Here is a 20,972-nt window from a genome sequence, read left to right on the forward strand (position 1 = left end):
CACTGAGGTCGCCTGCAATAACGTGGTAGGAGCGGATAAAGAAAGAGTAGTCATCCAGATAAATTAGGTGACTTGTCCGAAGGCACAGGGCATGAATACCCTAAACAAAGCCAGGATTCTACTCAGCCCCTTCTCCCTGCCTTTAAACACAGCTTCTACTCTGCAAGAAAAGCTGAGACCACAGCGGAGAAGCAAGCTTTCCTCCTGTGGAACACGGAATGTCAGAGATGATGGAGAAACAGCTCAGGACAAGGCAGGGCCTGTTTCCGCACCTTTGCTCTCAAGTCCCATCCCAGATCCTTCTCTTAGATCTCAGTGTAGAAGAGGCTCTGATCTCCCAGAGTCTAATGCAGGGCTTTGTTTTTTCTCAATGTTCTGTAGTTTCAACACTGTATTTTAATTACATGTTTATTTCAATACTAAGAACAGTTTAATTCCGAGATGGCAAGAATGTCTTTAATTCCCACAATTTTCATCTGGCTAAATTAACACAGTTTTTGAGTCTCCCCTTACCTCTCCCAGAACCTTCCAGAAGCTCGGCACTGAAGCATTTCTACCATTCTCTCCTATAGCAATTGCTCTTGCATGCATGTTTTAACAAATTGGCATGAACATCTGAGCTCTCCTGCAGGGGAGCCCCCTCTTCAGTGCTGAGTTTGTCATCTCTACCAAAGCATCATTTCAACAACTAGCTTCCACTGCTTATTTTAAACATTAAATTATCTCGGCTTTTGGTACATATTCCTGGGCTTAGATTTACTTAAAATTTGTCAGTTTTCTTAGTGGAAATTGTCCTCACCTTTTAAAACTATTAAACCTACTATTTCATTGCAAATGCTGATAGTCTCTTTTCTGACAAAGTCTCTTTCTGGTGGTTGTTTTCTCTGTCTGTCTCTGACTCTCTCCCCTTTCTCCCCTTTCTCCTCCTCCCCCGACTCCTCCTCCCCCTTTCTTCTTTTAAATCAGAGTCAGGCTCATTCACAGAATTTGAAGCCTTGATTTGAAGCCCACTTGGAGTGAATGCCTTTTGCTCATTGCCTCGCTAAGGTCATGCCAGGCTGCTGGACTTGATCCTCACAGAGGGACATTTCCTGTGCACCTGCCCTGCTGCAGGGATAGAAGAAACAACACAGGTTCGGTTTTAAGTCCAAAACCTGCCCCTCTTCCTGCTTCTTTAATTGTCTAGGGAGAAACCGAAATACAAAGCAGAAATCAACAGCACCGTTTTACTTTCCAGTCTCTCCGGCAAGAGGAAGGAATCATTGCCGTTCCTGCTTATTCGTTGTTTCTTGTTCATTTATTTATTTGTACACCTACGCCTGCCTGGCTTACAAGGAAAGGCCTGACCTCAGAGCCATCAATGCTAAGCAAGCACTCCATACAAGGCAGATGGATCAGGGGCTGGAGAGATGGCTCAGTGGATCAGAGCACTGCTGCTCTTCCAGAGGACCCAGTTTTGGTTCTCAGTACCCACATGGTGACTAAAAACACTGTAATGTCAGTCCTTTGGGGGGTTTTGTCCCCAAGGACACCAGGATATACATGGTACATAGGCATACATTCTTCCATAACACCTATACACATAAAATAAATAAAATAAATTTACAGCAATGCCATTTTTAAAAACCTTAGAAACAGATAAATGAATAAGTAGCAGGTCTGGCTTTGTCTTATAAGGATGAAACCTTAGTATTTCCTTGCAAGAGTCCTGCAGACCCGCAGACCCTGCAGACCCGCAGACCCTGTAGACCTGCAGACCCACAGACCCTTGCCTTCATCCCCAATGTCTTACTTGGTTTCTGCACTGGAAGAATGAAGGACATGTCTACACAGGTTCCTGTGTTTCTCCTTCATCACCACTCCCCATGTTTGGACCACTTCTCCTAGCTGTCTTACAGCCCACGGCTCACTCTACTCCAACAGTTTCAAGCATGGAAGGGGCAGTCAACAATGCAATGTTATAAAACAAATGCTCACTCAGCCCAATTATATCCAGCAATCTTAGTAGGAAAAAAAACCCTCTAGAATGTTCTCTCTACAATCAGTCGCTACACCGTGGCTTCATCATTCAGCTGAGCTACAAGTCATTGAATGATGGTGAGTGTTAGGTTCCTTCCCTGTCAATTAAAAACAATACAGCTTACATCTTAGAGTTCTATGTGGAACGAGAACTATACGAACATGCCTAGACCATGCCCAGAGTGAACAAACCAGTGCTCAAAAGTAACTGCCTTTGTTGCTCTTTACTTGACAGGTTATTATGGGATGTAAGGGAAGGATACTAGCAGGCACACAAAGATCCTTACCAAGGGAGTTCCAGAGGTGACTTCGGGATCATATTAACATTTCTTTCCATTAAAATACACAGATTTAGATTTTATGTCCATTAAGAGTTCTAAAATCTATTTGTAAAAGCTCAGTAAGTAATAGTATAAAGGACACCACAGTTAGTGACAACTGTGGGAAGACAGAAAGGAAGAGATTTAAAGAACAATCTGTAAAAGATTCAAACTGGGCCCAAGAAGATGGCTCTCTGGGTAAAGGGCTCGCTATGCAAGCGTGAGGACTGGAGGTTTGATTGGCAGCACCCATAGGCACTGCAGCTCACATGATTCTAGACGTCTGAAGGTGAAACACGGGATCCCTGGAAAAAGCTAGGTAGTGTGGCTAGATCACTGAGTGGTAGCTCCAGATGAGCGACTGGCCCACCTCCCTTAATATACAAGTGGGAAAAGCAACAGAGGAAGACAGTGCCAGCCTCCAAATTCCAAATACACAAGAACTCACATACATATACACCTCCACACTTGTGTTTCCACACACATGTGAAAATACATACACACATTTATGCAAATTATCCACACAAAACCACTCCAAACAAGCTAGGAGAAACAAAGATATCAAACAAAAGAGTTGTTAATGTCTACAGCAATATATATTATCATTCTAAAAACAATTATATTACAAATTACATATGGAGAGTAACACCTTTAGTTGGCAGGATTTTGTTGTCAAACAAGTAGATATTGTATGTGAGGGTAAGTCATGAGCTCACAGCTTTGTACAAATTTAGACAACTTACTAATTTAGCTTAGTCATTTTCAACATAATAGTGAATTGATATGAAGATAAGTCAGCGCAGAGGGGAAAGTAGCCAAAATGCAACAGAATCAACTGATACCTAACCCAAGGAAAAATGGAAGCTTTAGTGTTTGATGGTGTAATCATGTGGCCAGACTATCACTGTGCACAGTGCCTGGCACATGGTAGCCCTTAACCACCAAGAGGAAATGACACCATCCTGAATTCAAGGAGTCAGAACACACTTTGGAAAAGGAAACACACAAACATTAGAGTCCTACTCAGATTTTGCCTAAGTAACATGGCAATACAGTTCAGGACCAAGCATCTTTGTTGGTCCCCAGCTATGGGAGCTAAAACAAGTCTGGTAGGAACAGTTTAATATGCCCTGGAAGAGTCAGGAAAAAATTTAAAACCCAAACCAAACCAACCAAATAAAAGAGCCCTGGAGGTGATGCATGATCTAAAATGGAATAATACAAAGTGCCTATCATCTGCAAGGTGCGGTGCCGACTGTCCTGGGCGGCATTGGATAGACTGAGGAGAACTACTCAGAAAAGAAACAGGGTCAAAGATTGCTCATAGCCAACTGGCTAGACAGAAAACATGCACAATCTGGATGCAGATCATTGCTTTATGCAACAGAGTTGTGCCTTTTTCAGGTATCAGGGAATAATTGTTTGAGCATATTTATTTTTGCCAACAAAATCCATATTTCACAAAGTTAAAATTTAAGCTATCACAATTTCAAAAACCAAAGAGGGGGTAAAATAAATTTTTCACTTTTTATTGGAATTTTTAAATATTAGATAAAATAGTTCTAAGATACTTTAATTCCAAAGACATAATAAATAGTCAAAACTCAAGAAATAATTGGGTCTTTAGAAAACTTTGATAATTGTTCACACACACACACACACACACACACACACACACACACTTTGTTATATAATCTCTGTCATAAAAGAGAGTCAAGGAATATACTAGGTTTACTAGCACTTTGAGAACTTAGATAACTATCATCAGTATCCAAAAGATAACACAAAACCTTACTTCTTGTTAGATCATGATTCCTTTTTATTCTTATGTTAATTCTTACATGCTTTATCAAGACTATTTCTACAATGTTAATCTATGCCCTAATGGGGATATTCACTCTTTAAGGGAGGACAGGAGGCTTTAACCCATTCATTTCATATCTATTGCAATATAGCTGATTATTTAGACATATTTATGATAAATAAATATGTACAACTCATATGCTTGCTATAAAATAAAAACCTCTTGCTTATGTATATTCTTTTAAGTTTGGGGTTATTTAACCCTTTTTACGTTTTGGTAGGGGTGGTGCTTGAACCCATGACTTTGCCCATGCTGCGCTTATGCATTCTCACTGATGCATATCTCTGGTCCTTCCTGTGCTCTTTGGCCTCCCCTGAGGCAGCCTGACCATTTTCCTTTGTTTCTATTCTTGGTCTATCCTTCCAGCTATTCTTCTGGCAGCTTCATGTCCCACCCACAGGACATGCTCTCCTTTCATCTGGTATTTGCAGCTGTTGGCAGCGCTGTGCAGATTACCTGTCTGTGGTTACTGTTATCTCTTTGAAATAGCTTACTGTATTGTCCACACCCACACTCAGGTGTCTACTCTCTCCTCCTCCCTCTCCCTCCCTTTCCCCCTTCCTCTCTCCCTCTCTCTCACACCACAAACACAGAGTTCTGAGTTTTCTTGTCCATCCCGTCCACTCAAACAGCTTTCCCACGTAGCCATGTCAGATGACCCTTCCCATTTCTTTCAAATTGCTTCTAAAACCACCCGAGTCGAAAAGCCAGTTAACAATTACACCCACACAGTGCTGTGGATGTTGGCTTCTTTATTCCTGTTGTCTATACTGTTTTTAGGACACGGTGGTGTTTCTTTCAGCTCCCCTATGCCAAAATGTTTTGTGCTGTTCCAGTGTATTAGACACATGACGGAAGGCTGAGTTTAACCACACCCCCCAACTGAATTGAAATTGTCTAGATTGTTGAAATTCTTCCTCATTCATTTAAAAAATGAACACCCTTTTCTGTGTGTGTGTGTGTGTGTGCGCGCACACACACGCATGCAAGGGTGAGTGGGAGCATGCATGGGGATGTCAGGAATTACCTTGTCACACTTGCACCTTAGTCACCAACACTTCCACCTCAGTCACTGAGGCTCAAACCCAGAGTTCAGATAAAGCCAGTTTGGCAACCTGGACAGTATCTCTGGCCAATTTACTCTGGGAAATCCTCTGTCTCTGTATCCTATGTCTGAAATGACAGCAGGCTACCATGTCAACTTGGCATTTCTGTAGGTTCAGCAGACCCAAAACTCTGATAGCATGATATTCATATTTCACAGATATTATTCTTTGCAGAGAAGCATGGAGGCTCAGAGTGGAAAAAGGAAGTGATCTCATCCTATTTCACATTTCCCATCAGAGAGCAGATGAAGTGATCTTGAACGTGACCCACAGAAAGTCACCAAGCCATTCGAGAACACAGCGGCATGAGCAGGTTCACACCTGTTGACACAGTCGCTGGACTCCAGAAGAAATACAATTCATTTCATTAACCACCGCCAAGTTGGCTGTCCAAGTTTCTCAAGGCTCCTGTGGGTTCAGAGGGTAGAGACAGCCCTATAAAGTCACCTCTCTATGGACACTTCTTGTGACTGACTGCTGCTTTCTTTGAATGTACTGATTTCTCAGTACGTAGTTCAGCATAAAATGTACTCTATAGGTTGAGAATGGCTTATTCAAACTTCTGGGGATGACAAGTATTTCAAAAGCTTGTTTGTTTGTTTTTAATTTTTGAAATACCTAAATGCAGAGAAGTTTTGAGGTCATGATTTATGCCTCAACATCCTAAATATAAAATTAATATAAGCTTTGCATACATATTTTATACACCTATCCTAAACAGTTTTTTGTACTTTAATGCCCTATATTTTAACTATGACCCTGCCCACAATGTCAGATGTCATTCATGGTGTCACATTGGTAGTGAGAATAATCTTAGCACATTTCTGACATCTGATTTTTAGATGCTTGAATCACATGATCAAAACATATATGCACACTCCAGTCATAGATTTCCTGATGCCCACTGGGCAATGCCCATTTCTCTCTTTAAAACACTGCCTGTCAGAACATGAGACATATGGCAGGGATCTGATGTCCCAAAATGTCATGAAGGGGACAAGACTACCATCACCAAGCAATTTTAGATCTTGTATCATAAAAGACAATAGGCTCTCGCCACCACCAGCAGATTACCCCCAGACATGTAAATTTGAGACCTGGAAAACTTCTGTGCAACTATTCCTGACAACTTATCTCATAAAACTAGAAATAATCATATGAAAATGACCCAGAATATGATAGTGGGGAAATTACAGTGTCCTTTCCTAATTGACCTATTGAGAAAGGTCTTCATGGAATAGAGTATGAATCAGGGAAATCAAAAAAAAATGATGATTGTATCAAATAGAAAATATTACAAAACACTCTCTATGGTTCCTTTCTTCTATGATGTTTTGCTGTTATAAGTTCACACAACAACTTGGTCATTGTTTAGAAAAACAGTTTGGAATTCTATTGTTGGTTATCTTTTAAAGAAAAATAGATTGCATCTATTTATTTCGTTTAATGGGTGTGTATGTATATTCTGTGTCTGTATTTGGCTAGGCACATGCCATAGAGCATGGGTTGAAGACACAGGACAACTTGAGGAAGTCCTTTCCCTCCCTGCACTATGTGGGTCCTAGGGACCACCTCCTCAGGCTTGGAAGCATACATCTTCACCTGCTGAGCCATCTCACCTGTCCACCAGTGGATATTTTGGTGATATAAAGATAGAGCAGTTCTCTGAAGGCTATAGTCTCTACCAAGAGAAACATTGAAAACATCTCACTCGTCTCTTTTGAATGTATGCTATTTAGTATGCATTTAAATTGGTATTGATTAAAAGAAGGAATCAGCTTGACTTGACTCAATCTAGACAGAATAACATGCCTGTTTTGACATGATTTAAATTGGAGAATGACAAGAAAAACAAAAAACAAAACCAAAACAAAACAAAAACCTTCAATCCATAGCCATTTAAGGCACTAAAGCAATCTGTCCACTGGGGCCAGAGAGATGGCTCAGCGATTAGGAAGGCTTGCTGGTCTTACAGAGGACCAGAGCTCAGTTCCTAACACTCAGGTCAGGAGGCTAACAAAAGCCCCGAATTGTAGCTCCAAAAGGTTGCAGTGCCCTCTCCTGTCATCCATGGGTTCCTACACTCACATGCACATACCCACACACAAACACACTTGATTAAAAATAAATTTAAAAAACAGATTCATCTTCTACAAAACCCATTTTGTTTCCAGTCTGAATAGCTACAGTTATTGATATTTGATACTCCTGACAGATTTTCTGACCTCCCATTTAGGTATTTATCCCTCATCTTTTCTTCCCATCCTCAGTGTCTCCTTCCCTCTCATCCTTCTCATTTTTAGAAGACAAATAACCTTTACGAAAGACATGTTCACTACCTATAAACCAACTATTTCAGAAAACATGCTTTTATTAGAACTCCTTTTTGTTTCCTTACAGCCCATGACAAACTAAATATAAATATAAGAATTCCAAAGTCATTCCAAGGTAAGCTGCGCTATGTTCATAACAGATTTTGTAAGTTAAGTTTATCAGTAACACTTGAATTTTTAGATCATGAAATGTTTGCTTTAAAGCAACTCACCCCTAATCATGTATTAGTAATCTAAATATACATTTAAAATAAACTAAGACTATGTATCAAAATTATAAATCCTATAAAAATCAAATATAAAAATGCCACCACTTTTTCCCTTCGCCCCTCCAGTGAAAATTCTATACATGATTAGCAGAAAGCAATGCCAGTGGATTCCAATCACACAATCAAGTTCTTTAATTGCCTTTCAAGTGACTCATTTATTTTCTGGACTTAGAATAATTAAAAAAGAAAATCTAACTTCCGTGTTTGGTTACTATGCTTATCGCAGACAATTTCTACTTGTCTTAAATGTTGTTTCCTATGCGTTTTTTAAATTTCCTGCCTTTGGGGATGTGTTTTACTCCAGTCCCATCACTGGACACTTCTCCTTACCTGCCCATGGTTATTTGTCTGTTTGCATGCTCAGAAGTTTACTGCCGTTACATCTTTTGTACTTACTGAAACTACCTCTAACCTCAAAGCAAATAAAATAAGATTTTAATTTTTGTGGTTTCTGTTTTTCCCTTTGTTCTTTGATTTTCAGCACTCCTAGATTTGCTATTAACAATTATGTTTTTCTATTTCATCAATTGTGTAAGATACAATATGATGAAATAAGCCATTATTCTAGCCTTATTTAATATTGTCATACTAAATTAATTGAAAAAAGATTACATGAATAAGTTACATGCATGCATGAATAAACAGGAGTGTGTGTATACACTGGTATCATAATACATAATGATAACCATGTATTGTGTGTGTGTGTGTGTGTGTGTGTGTGTGCGCGTGCATGCTTTCTCTGTTCACTAAGAATCTTCATGTTTAAATGTGTCAGCTGTGCTCCAAGATAACCTTAGAAAGCATGTGTACACACACACAGTGTGGGCAGAAAGCCCATTGTATCAATAAAGAAACAGGATTGGAAGCCTCATAGACATTTTTATCAACTGGTATTTGAACTTTTTTCCTAACAAATATCTTCTCTTACTATACTGGACCCTTAAATTCCCCTCAGTGACCACGTTTCTTCAGCAAAACCCGCACGGACTCAGTTGATGGCTTGCTTAGGCGATGCCATGTTTAATTCCATAAAATAAATTATTTACCATGATATGAGGTGTTTTACAAGACTTCATCTGCCTCTTCATCTCTTTCTAATATGAATTACAAAGGACATTACATACTTATAAGACATCTTATGTTCTATTTCTGTGCAGTTCTAGGCTATAGTATCAATATTTAGTTCTCAAGAAAATATTTCCATCTTTTTCAAGGTGCCTATTGCGTTAATCACCAAGTTTCACTTGAAAGCATTTTAAGAAATCAAGAAGCACAAGTCAGTGCTCTGAGAGCTGTGAGGATGCTTAGCCAACCCGTGCTTCCGCAATGCATGCCCAACTGCTTTCGCTGTGGTGTCGTCCTGACCCACACAGCTCTACCGTGCTTGTCCCTTTATACAGATGCTCACCTCCTGCCTCAGGACTTGGGATGTGGCAGTTGCCTCAAGTCTGTTTGATGTCTAACACAGACATATGAAAAGTGAATTCCTTCCAGGCCGCTTGCTCTGTCTTGGTGCTGTCGAAGCACAGAACTGCCCACAACGGCTATTCCTCACCAACAAAATCTGAAGACTCAACATAAGGCGCCTCTAGAATGGCGTTTGTCTGTGTCTACTGCTATATATTAATTACCTTATGAGCTTTCCAGGTGCTACATTGAGAATAAAAATGTATAGCTAATTTATATGAATACCTATAGCATATGATTATAATCACAGAATTATACTGGTCCAAGAACTTTATTTGCATAAAGCTTCTTCTCTTTACAGCTTTGCACCTCAATGTTCTGGACATAGCAAGAATTCAGTTATTATCTTACAAGGCAATGAACTGAAACAAATGCATATTATAGCCAAATGTCCCCCCAAACCAGGAACTCGCTCGCACCTGTTCAAGTAGCACATGAGAGGAAGCCGTCTAACGGGGATACAGCCACACAGTAAGTCTAACGGGGATATAGCCACATAGTAATGCCTTTATAAACCACACTTGGCTAGCTTTCGTGCAACAGTGAAGGAAGAGCTTCCAGGCTCCCTGAATTGGGCAGGGATGAATTTTAACCTGGGCTGCGGTGCACAGTGCTGGTTTTACATTTGTCTTCTCTGTGTAGTGAAGGGCACTCTCTGCATTTACAGTTCTGCCTTTATTGTTAAGTACTAAATGCTTATGATGAACATATTGAATATACCTAACATATAAAAAGCATACATTAAACCTCTGCCCCTGCCTTAGCTTCCTAAGGGGTCTTCCCCTCCATCCTCTTGGCCTCCAAATTGACATTTCCCATAAGTCCAATGGGCTACTATGTTCAAATCTGTGCATGTTCAAATCTCCACGTTTACTTCCTGCTTCTGATAAAGATCTTCTTGTTGTTTTCTCATTTTCTTTTTTGATGGTTTGTGATCTCCTACCAACTCTTGGCTCTTTTTAAAGGTATTTTTAAAGCTGATATTTGTTTCAGTTATATTTATGATAATATGTTATCATCATCATGCATCTCTGAGTTCTCTTCAGTTATTTCTTTAATCAAGATGAACATACCAATCATTTAATTTGTAGTTCACATTACATTATTTAAAAAAATATTTCCCTAACCGAAGTTTATAAAAATATTTTCTCTACTTTTTCAAAAGATTTATGCCTTTATCTTTCAAATCTGTATGTACATAAACCACCTGGAACTAATTTTTTATATATGAGCAAGAATTTGTTTTTTTCCAAATAGTTAATGTATTTAATACTTTATCTGCTTCCTCAATGATAACTAAAGATAGCTACATGCTGTCCTGAGGTTTCAGCTATGTATCTCATTGGGGCATCTTATTTGGGGTCTACTAATTACTAAAGACTGGTTATAAACTGACTAAGTGCTCCCCTGCTGATGGTTTATCCCCTGCTGATGGTTTCTTTCTGCTATTCTGAGTGGACTGTCTTGCTATGTAGTCCAGGCTGGCCCAAGCTCCCAAACCTCCTCCTATGGCCTCCATACTGAGTTTACGACTCTGCCACAGTACTCAGAGTGTTCACACCTCTGGGTCTTTCGCTTGTTCATGGGTATTTTAGAATTGCTGGTCAAGTTCCAAAAATTAAAAACATGAATGTAAAACAAAGAGACAAACAATAAAACTTTGCTGAGATAACCAATGCAAGAATCACTGCACCAGTTTTGGGCAAGCGAATGTCTTGTGATGCAGAGTGTTCTAATCCATGAACAAACTGTACTTCATTATTCATCTAGGCCTTTAAAATCATCTCTGAAAACCATTTAATCCCTTTCTATATAAATGTTTTATGTACTTTATAAGTTTGTTTTTGAATATACACGACTTTTTGCCCATTGTAAACAAAATTATTTACAATTGATATTTTGGTGGTCTTTGCTTTGTGACTTGGTGAACAAATCACACAGAGCTTAAGTTTTACTGCGGATGCAGCTCTGCGGTACATGGCCTGCCCAAATACTTTTCAGTACTTTCTACACACACACACACACACACACACACACACACACACACACACAAAACAAACCATACCCCCTGTATGTGACAGTTAACTGGTTTCCATTTTTGAGCTAGACTTCAATATTTGATTGTCTTAGTTATGTTACCTACAAACCAGATTACTGGTTTTATGAATTATTAATTTCATGAAAACGTTCTATTGTTTCATACTAGTTGCTAATGGTGACACTGTTATAGTCTTCATTAGGTACAGGAAAGTCTTGTTTCTTTCCTAATGTAGCATTTTAAAACACAAGACGATTCTGTTTATTTTGTCTTGAATTCTAGAGATGAACATATAATCTTCTTTCTTCTTTAATTTGCTCATGTGGTAAATTAGTCAAATTTACATCAGCTCAAACCCATCTTGAGTTCTTGTCATAAATCCAGTTTATAATAACAAACCCTTATTTTTGGCACACAGGGGATTTCATTTTATTGACATTTTGCTTAAAATGTTAGGATGAGAATCGTGACCAAAGCTTACTTTGACTCTCCTTTTTCCGCCATGTTGGTCTGGTTTTGATATGAAGATTATAACAGCGAATGCTTGCCCTTTTTCAGACTCTGCCAAACCTGTGGGTCTAGGTCTGCATTTAGGAGAATTCACTCTAAAAGCCACCTGGATCTGGTACTGTCTTTGTGGGATGATTTTCAAGAATTTATTAAACCTTCTAATGTTGGTGGGATTTTTCCCTCCGATCCCTTCCTCTCCCTCTCTCGGCCTCTACCTAGCCTGGTTTGATAACTTACATTATGCTAACTCCTTTTCCATACAATAGAAACTTTTGGGCTAGTAGCATAAACATATGCCACAATGGGGTATTATTTGGCTTTGTGGGTAATGGTTAAAATGAGAAGTAACAGGGCTCATGCAAACCAAGCAGTGCTTACAAATAGATTCACAGATGTGTGTGTGTGCCCCCATTAATAGTCATCCAGAACAGGGCCGGAGCACTCACCTAGGTGGATTCTTCCTGTTCCTTCCAAGGTGCTTCCAGCCTTGGTGCAACTATTCTCTGATACCAATCATCCTAGATTACTTTTGCTCATTCTTAAATTCTGCACGACTAGAGTGAGCCATTGTGTATCTCTGGTTCCATCTTTCCACACTGTCTGTGAGTCATTTGGGCTGCTGTATAATAACAGGTCATTCTATATTACTGAGTACTACTCCATTACAAACGGGATGGATTACATCATTAGGGAACTATCCTTATTCACTCCATGCAATTGAGTGCTTTGGTTTATGCTAGTTGGAAGTGTGTATACATAAAACCACTATAGACAGTCTTCAGCACTCATTTAAACACATACTCATTTCTTATGATTGTAGGAATGCACTGACAGGCATAAAAAAGGCTGCTGTTTAACTTTAGCCAGGTCCCCATGGCAGTGGGTGATATCTTACTCCCTTTACTGTAGTTAACTTGCTTGGTTTAGCTGGAGAACAATGTGACTAACTGGTAGTTATTCACACAGGATTGGCTGATCTCCCTTTATAATTCTTTTTCCAAATAACTTACTAAGTCCTGTATTAGTCATATGCGTTTGAACAATTTGCTTGTTTCTGTTTGGTTTGCATCGGAGTCTCACATAGACCAGGCTGGCTTGCAATGCAGCGTGAGGCTTCTGCAACCCTGCTTCTCCTGCCTGCAACCCGCCAATGCTGCTATTGCAGGCATGCACCACACCCAGCTACCAGATCTAAGTATTTTTAAATACTACTTTTAAGCTTTGTGTTATGTTTATTTTTTAACTTGAAAATTTGATTTTTAAAGATAATTCTCTTGTTTAAAATATATTTTTATTCTGCACGAATATGACTTGTGTGGTTTTTAATGCTGAAATTTGCTGAGAATTTTTTTTTAAAGATGGGAAGAGAGAGTGACTGAGACAGCTGAACTCTTGTGTAGAAATAAGATGCAGAGAAAAGACATAGTAAAACAAGGACCAGCGGGCCAGCGAGGGTGTCCTGGAGTGCAGGGAAATGGAGCTCACACAAGAAGCAGAAGAAAGGCCAGCATCAGGGATGGCCAGGAAAAGTCACAATCCTCTCCAAGAGCGGAGTGCAACGGCCCCAGTTGGACCTGAGGATGAAGTGCCGATGTGCACTAGGGTGATTCCGTTTCAAAGGGGAGAGAGATTTCTATGGAATGGTAGTTGGGAAAACAAGAGTGATTAAGACCAGAAGTTCAAAACATTCAGATTCTTCGTATTTCTCAGTTTTATTTTGTAAATGTGCATCTGTCTGTACGTGGACATGTCTGTGGAAGACAGGCCTCCTGGTTTAAGTGGTTTGTGAGCTGCCTGGTGCGGATGCCAGAAACTGAACCCAAGTCTTCCGCGGAACCAGCAAATGTGCTTAACCACTGGGCTCTCTCTCCAGCTCCAGAGTCAAAGGGACTTATGTATAGGTGAGAACAATTTAAAGGTCAAAACCAAGTAACATCTCAAGGAACCCACTATTCAGTCTCCTTATTAAGTACTTGACAGAGGGTCAGTGAGTTGGCTCGGTGGTTAAGGGAACTTGCTGCCAAGCCAGATTAATCTGAGTTCAAGTCTCAGAACCTAGATGGTGGGAGAAAAGAGCCAACTCCTGCAAATTGTACAGAAGACATGCCATGTGAATATACAAATGTGTATGCATTCTGCAGACATACAAATAATAATATGTATGTATGTATGTATGTATGTATGTATGTATGTATGTAATAAAAAATAAGAGTTTGGAAGAGTTCTCACACATAAAATGTTAAATTTCTAGAAATTCAAAGTTAATATAACAAAATGCTGTATCCATGCCACATGGTAGGTAGCATGATTCAGAATGCATCTTTGTATTTTTCAACAAACTTCTTGAACACTTAATTACTTCCATCTTGACTCAATTACAGTAAAAATATTAAAGTCTCCTCCTAGATAGAGCCCCGAGGCTACATACAGGGATTGCAAGCTTTTTCAGCCTTGAACCAAAGGCCAACTGCTGCACACTCATGGTTGCACACAAAAACATTCCTAACTTTAAACATCTGGAACTGAAAGCCAGCTGTTACACGCAAGGTTGTACACAAATACTTTCTTAACTTTGAACTGCTCAGAGCACAATGCAAACACAGTGAAAATCTGAGCAAAACATTCAGAAGTGGAGGGAGGCACGGACAACCAGAGCACTGGAGTTGCATGTTGGGCTACTTCAATAGAGCTGGTTTGGAGCCTGGGAACAAAGACTAGAGCATGACCTGGTCAAGAGCATGTAGGCCCCACACCCAGACACTTCTGCCAAGGCCATTAGCTCTTTTTGTAGATACCAAACAATTATTACACATAACAGTGAATCTGGAAGGCAGATTGCACTTGGCAAAGCAATTTAATGTATTCCAAGAACGTCTTGAGTCTTATGAATTTATTTTCTCATATAAATTTTCTACTTAAGTTTTAAATGTGGCTTATTCAGAGAAAGCGTAACCATTTATCTTTTGTTCCTTGTGCATCAGCTCCATAAAATCTAGCACCAACAACATGAAATCAAAAAGAACTACTTTTTTCTCAACCTTCTATTTTTCAGCCTAATATGGAAATTCTTATAATATAAAAACAATATAAATCTAGAAATTGATTACCTTCTAACATTTTCTTATGTACAGTTTCCTTTCAATACAAGAAGTATGTTGATAGAATTTTGGCTCTCTGCCACTTGAAGCAGGCCTTTATGTTTAAGATGAGTTTTTAATAGAAACTTCAAAACTTTTAGCTTAATTTAGCATTCTGACATTACATCTGACTCTAAAACATTAAAGTACATTTTGGCAAAACAATCAGTATATCTATGAATTAATATATGCATTTGATGTATGCTCAAATATGTCTGCCAGCGGTTCTCAATTTTCCTAGTGCTGTGACCCTTTAATACAGTCACCCAAGTTGTGGTGACCCCCAACTATAAAATTAGTTTGTTGCTATTTCATAAGTATAATTGTGCTACTGTTATGAATCATAATAAAAATATCTGATATACAGGATATCTGATAAGGAACCTCCAGAGGGGTCACAACCCACAGGTGGAGAACCACTAAAACATATATGGAGACAGCAGGTGGAGAACCACTAAAACATATATGGAGACAGCTGGATGTGGAGACAGAGGAAGAACCTGAGGAGACAAGGAGATGCTGCAGTGACAAAGATTCATTGGGAAGATAATGGGTTCAAGTTTGAATCTGCCAAATTTGACATCCACAAGTGTCCAGCAGACAACTGAGACTGAGTCCAAGCCTCAGTGAAAGGATTTGAATTGAAGATACCACTGTTCTTAAAAGTAGGCTTCATTAGAGAGCGGAGGAGATGATTTGGTGGGTCAAGTACTGTCTGTACAGCACAAGGACCTAAATTTGGATCCCCAGAACCCACATAAAAAATGTGCATGGTGGTGCACACCAGTAGCATAGCCTGGAGGTGAATGGGGGTAGCTGGGTCTCCAGACTAGCTGGCCTGTCAGCCTAGCTAATTGAGCCTAGCCAGGCTCAGGCAGGGATAGCATCTCAAATGAAAAGAGAGGAGAATTCATCTGGTGTCTCCCTCTTTTCTCCACATATAACAGAGCAGTGTGAACGCTTACGTGCACATGTCAACACAAACATATATAATACATGCACACAGAAACAACCATATTAATTAATACTATCTTCACTGAGATACAAGTCTCATACAAAAGAATGCACTCACATCCAGTGAGTATTGACAGAAATATGCAGGCAATAACCAAAATTATAGTCAAACTTTTTTTTTTCCCCCAGACAGGGTTTCTCTGTATAGCCCTGGCTGTCCTGGAGCTCACTTTGTAGACCAGGCTGGCCTCGAACTCAGAAATCCACCTGCCTCTGCCTCAAGAGTACTGGGATTAAAGGCGTGTGCCACCACGCCCGGCTTATAGTCAAACTTTAGCACATTACTGTCAGTTCCAAGAGGTGCACCCTGCCCTCTGGAGGCACAATTTGGAGAGTCATCAGTGTAGTGTGGTAGTTGTAGGAGGGGGAGTGGCTGGGGCCACAGGAAAAGAGCATGCCAAGGCAGAATAGCAATGCAAACAAGAGCTTATGGTAGTTTAAAAGGAGCAGGCTGTGGGAGTTGAGCCAGGAAGGGACACAGGGGCTTCTGAAAAAGGCAAGAGCTACCTGTGACAAGTACTTAATAGCAATAATAACTAAGGCCCCAGAGGAGAGCACAGAGAAGTCAGCAGACCAGAGACATGCTCAGGAACCTTTTCAATGAGGAGAAATGACTGATGGCAGAAGAGAGCTTGGAAATACTACGGACCCGGTGACAAGTTCCTGGGCTTGATAGGTACCTAGAACAAAGTGCCTGGAACTGCAAAGAGGAGACATTCGGGTGATATGATGGCACATGTCTGTAAGTCTTGTGCTCAGATTGGAGGAAGGAGGACTAGCAGCTCCAGGGTAGTCAGTCGGCTACATAGTAAGTTCAAGGCCACTGTGGTTTTAGCTTATTTCAATTTATATGAGCCTGGTTGTCTGTCTCCAAAATGCGGTGGCTGAATCAGATAGCCACCACTGCCCCTTCCAGTGATAATGATGTCCCTTGCAGAATAATTTCAACGTACTGGTTGGGATAGTATGAGTTGAAATGATGTGTGGAGAAACCTACAAACCATCCTAAAAATAAAACTAAACAAAAAACAGAGGCAGAAGGACCCTGCAGACATGTTCTCCCGACATCTATTGAAGAACTTTAAGGTCATGTGACACCCTTCTGAGGTACTGATGGGAGTTTCGGGCCATCATCAATGAACCCAGAGAGCTCATATTTATTCACATTGCAAATGTCAGGAACTTGGAAAGGCACCTGTGTGTAGTTAAAGCTAGATGGCTAACACCTTTCCTCTCTGATAGGCTCTCCCATACCTGAACACGATAGGTAATATGCAAAAATACATCACAGTCAACCCTTGAGGAGCATCAAGGTTGAGGCTCTCCTCAAATACTGAATCCCAAAGTCTAGCGGAAAATTTCAATTAATAATCATGGGGGCAAACTTCAAGAAAATAGTTTTTTCAAAGTCAGAAGACATCAAGCAAGGGAAATGGGTTTAAGTTCCCTTCCAGATACCTCCACCATGTGACAGCTGCCTGCAGTTAGCCTTCCTTGACTGTCACATACCTTGACTTGCATCCATTTGGAGGACTGAATAGGATCACAACTCTAGATTTATATATAAATTTAAATCTGTTCAAATATATAATCTAGTACCAATCAAATGCACATATGCACATATGCATATATCTCCGACATATGAAGGTGAGTGTGAATCCCTATGTGGTCATAAGTCATGGTTCCGTAAATCTGAACTCTCAAAACAAGAATCTGTGTCTGGGCTCTCTTGTCTCCTGTCATCTTCCTCTCTACTTTGAAGCCTCAGAGAGAAAAGATGGGAATAGCTCCCTTAGGGCTTGGTGGTGGAGGCCTTCAGAAAACCCAAGGTCTTTAACACAAGAGTCATGGATCTTACATTTTATTGGTTGTAAAATTCACCCCCAAATGATACACCTTTGTGGTTTTGGTAAAGACATATAGTAACTTCTCTTTTACCCAGTGTGACCCTCCCCAAATTACACATCATTTATACTGGAAAATCACAAATTCAACATAACTGACCACAGATGTAAACAAATACCTATTACATAAAATATTATATAATATCATTTCTTCCCAATAACATTTATTAGTGGTAGAATTATTTAAATAGAAATCTTTATGTGTTTTGGGCAATTTTTTGTAATTCCAAATAATATGTATATTCGTAATTTGAGAAAGTATTAATTACATACACCTTTATAACTGAAATAGAATAATGAATTTTAAAATAGCAATAGTAATCGTAATGATCATATTGGAAAAACATTCAGATTGTTATGAAAATTATTTATAAACTGAATCCTAATATCTGGTCAAGGAAGGCCATCTCTGCAAGATATTTTTTAAATACAGTTTCAAAGGGAGATAAGTTACTGCATAGAAAGTTGTTGTGACTATTGATAGCTAAGTACTTAAAAACTATCATGTGGATGTAAGTGTTTTAAAAATATTCTGGTGATTTATAAAAGTTCAGACTACAAGTAAATGTTCTAACATTACTATTTTAGGAATACTTAAAGACAGGCATGGTTTAAGGATAAGCTTTCTGGTTGAGGATTTACCTCAGTGACCCAGCTCCGGCCTAGGATGCACGAGGCTTTAGAAAAAAAAATAAGAGGCCAAGAGCGTTTTTCCAGACAAGCAATTCTAACTGAATTAATATGTCCATGCTCTTCATATGTCTACTTTCATTTTGTAATTCCATTTCAAGTGAAACAAATAAATAGTGCAATTTATAAGTATCAGAGGTAGAAGCTATGAAGGCCGAAGGAAAAAGACACGCATGGACATTTTCAGAAGCAAACTAAGAAGCAAGTGGTCCGGTCCGGTCCAGTCTTGATTGTCAACATAGAAAATCACAGTTAAACACACACACACACACACACACACACACACACACACACACACGCACAGGAGAATGAAGTCATTCTAACTTCTATAAAAAGGAGACAAGCGGTTCTCCACTTAAGTGTTTTAAGAACGCTTACTTTGCAACTTTAAAAACAATCTTTAATTTGTGTGGGGGGTGTACACATATGTGTGGGTGCAAGAGCCTGTGCATATTAGTGTGGAGATCAGAGGCCAACATTGAGTATCTTCCTCCATCATTTACCACCCTATACTTTGAGACAGGGTCTCTCAGTGGAGCTGACTGTTCTAGCTAGGCTCGCTGGTGAGTCTACTTAGGACCTTCGCGGCTCCATCATCTCCCCGGTGGCTCACCTGGCTTCCAGGGGATCTGAGGATCTTAACTGCTTCTTATGCTTGTTCTGCAAGCTCATCGCCCAAGCACCGCAGCTCCTGATTTTGTAACATTTAAAATCATAAAACAGCTTAGGAGCAATCTAGACATTTGAAGATGGACCCTCTTGTAATAGAGATTCTAGATTGTAGAGAGAATCTCTTACAAGCAACACCTGCCAATAGAAAAGCTGATGGCCAATGAGCTAAGGCAAAAACATAGGTGGGACACAGGCAGGAAGAAAGAGGATTCTGGGAAGCAGTGAGAGTTTAAAAAGGAGAACGTGGGAAAGACAGACTGAGGACAAGTTTGTAAACCAGTAGGTAGATGAACTAAGGGAGATGAAAAGGAAATGTGAAAAAAAAAGTGGGCCAGGACTGAACTAGCCAAGTAGAAGACACTGATTGGGTTAAAATAATTTATGAGCTGTTCAGGGTATGAACCGAAGCTCATGGCTAACACATTTAACGATACTAATAAAAAAGTAGAAAGAAAACCAGAAACAGGTCTTAGAAGAAAAATAAAAAGTATAGAATGAAGGAGATTTGAGGAAACACTGAGAGATCTACCTGGGGCGATGTGAGGAGACAATCACATGGTACCTGGGCACAGGTAACCAGCCACAGGGCAGAGTGTAGTGGCTGGGATATTTTAGTTATGATCTAGTTAAAGAAGAGCATAGTTATATGGCTAAGGTATTTACAAATATATTTTGAGTCTGAGTCCTGCTAATGTAGCTATTTCTATTGCCTTAAGCCAATGATACTCTGGCTAATAGTACCATTAGCCATATCCTACAATTGCACACTGTCTTCTGGGTAGTGGAGAAAATCCTTTGCACAACAGAAGATTTTCAAAGCACCCATGTTAAGAAGAATGGATTAAAAAAATGCAGACTCAAACTTGACATTGCGGTTTAAGAAATATCAATGTTTAAGGAGATATCAAAATATATCTCCAATGTACTTTCAGGCTGATTTTTAAACCAGTGGAGGGAAGAAGTGAGAAAGGGAAGAAGAGAGGTGACAGGAAGGAGAGAGGGGACAAAATTGTCCTGGTCTGGTAAACTGCACAAGCACACAAACACATTCGCCATGCTATCTCTTTAATGTTCCTACAAGCACACAAACACACATATTTACCATGCTGTCTCTTTAATGTTAATACAAGCTTAAACATTTCTAAAATGAAGTTTTGAGAGAAAAAGAAATTTCATAGGTTTCTACGTATGGCTTGTTTCAGGGACTGCTGAATAGGACATGACACCTGAGCCAGGAACCACTATCCAAGCTATGTTCATCCAGCTGTCTCCATCAGTCTAAAAGCATTTCATTTATTTAAATGGAAGGATAGTGCAGATTTACTCGGGCAGGGAAGACAGAAGAAGAACAGCTTCAAAGTTTGGGAGTCTGCCTGTTACACAGACGCCACCTTGGGTGAGGATGGGCTCTGTGTTGCCTGCTCCCTTCTCCCCTACTGGCTGCCTGATGGCTATCTGTGGGGAGATGCCGGGAGCCCTCCGAGAGTTTGAGTGCAAGGACAAGATAAGAAACTTACAGGAACCACACCTGCAAGGGACAAGGTTTTCCCTGGGGTTTTCATTTGGATGGATCTCCAGATAGGAGCAGGTAGGGAAGTGGAGGTGATAAAGCCAACAGGAATAATATTC

At 39.8% G+C, this 20,972-nt stretch overlaps 1 protein-coding gene across 4 annotated transcripts in view; it reads right to left on the reverse strand.

The window, feature by feature from the left end:
- Positions 1-20,972, reverse strand: part of Zfp521 (zinc finger protein 521) — a 285,737-nt gene that overhangs the window by 134,980 nt on the left and 129,785 nt on the right. The window lies entirely within an intron of this gene.

This window comes from Mus musculus, chromosome 18 (assembly GCF_000001635.26).
Source record: "Mus musculus strain C57BL/6J chromosome 18, GRCm38.p6 C57BL/6J".
Taxonomy (NCBI): domain Eukaryota; kingdom Metazoa; phylum Chordata; class Mammalia; order Rodentia; family Muridae; genus Mus; species Mus musculus.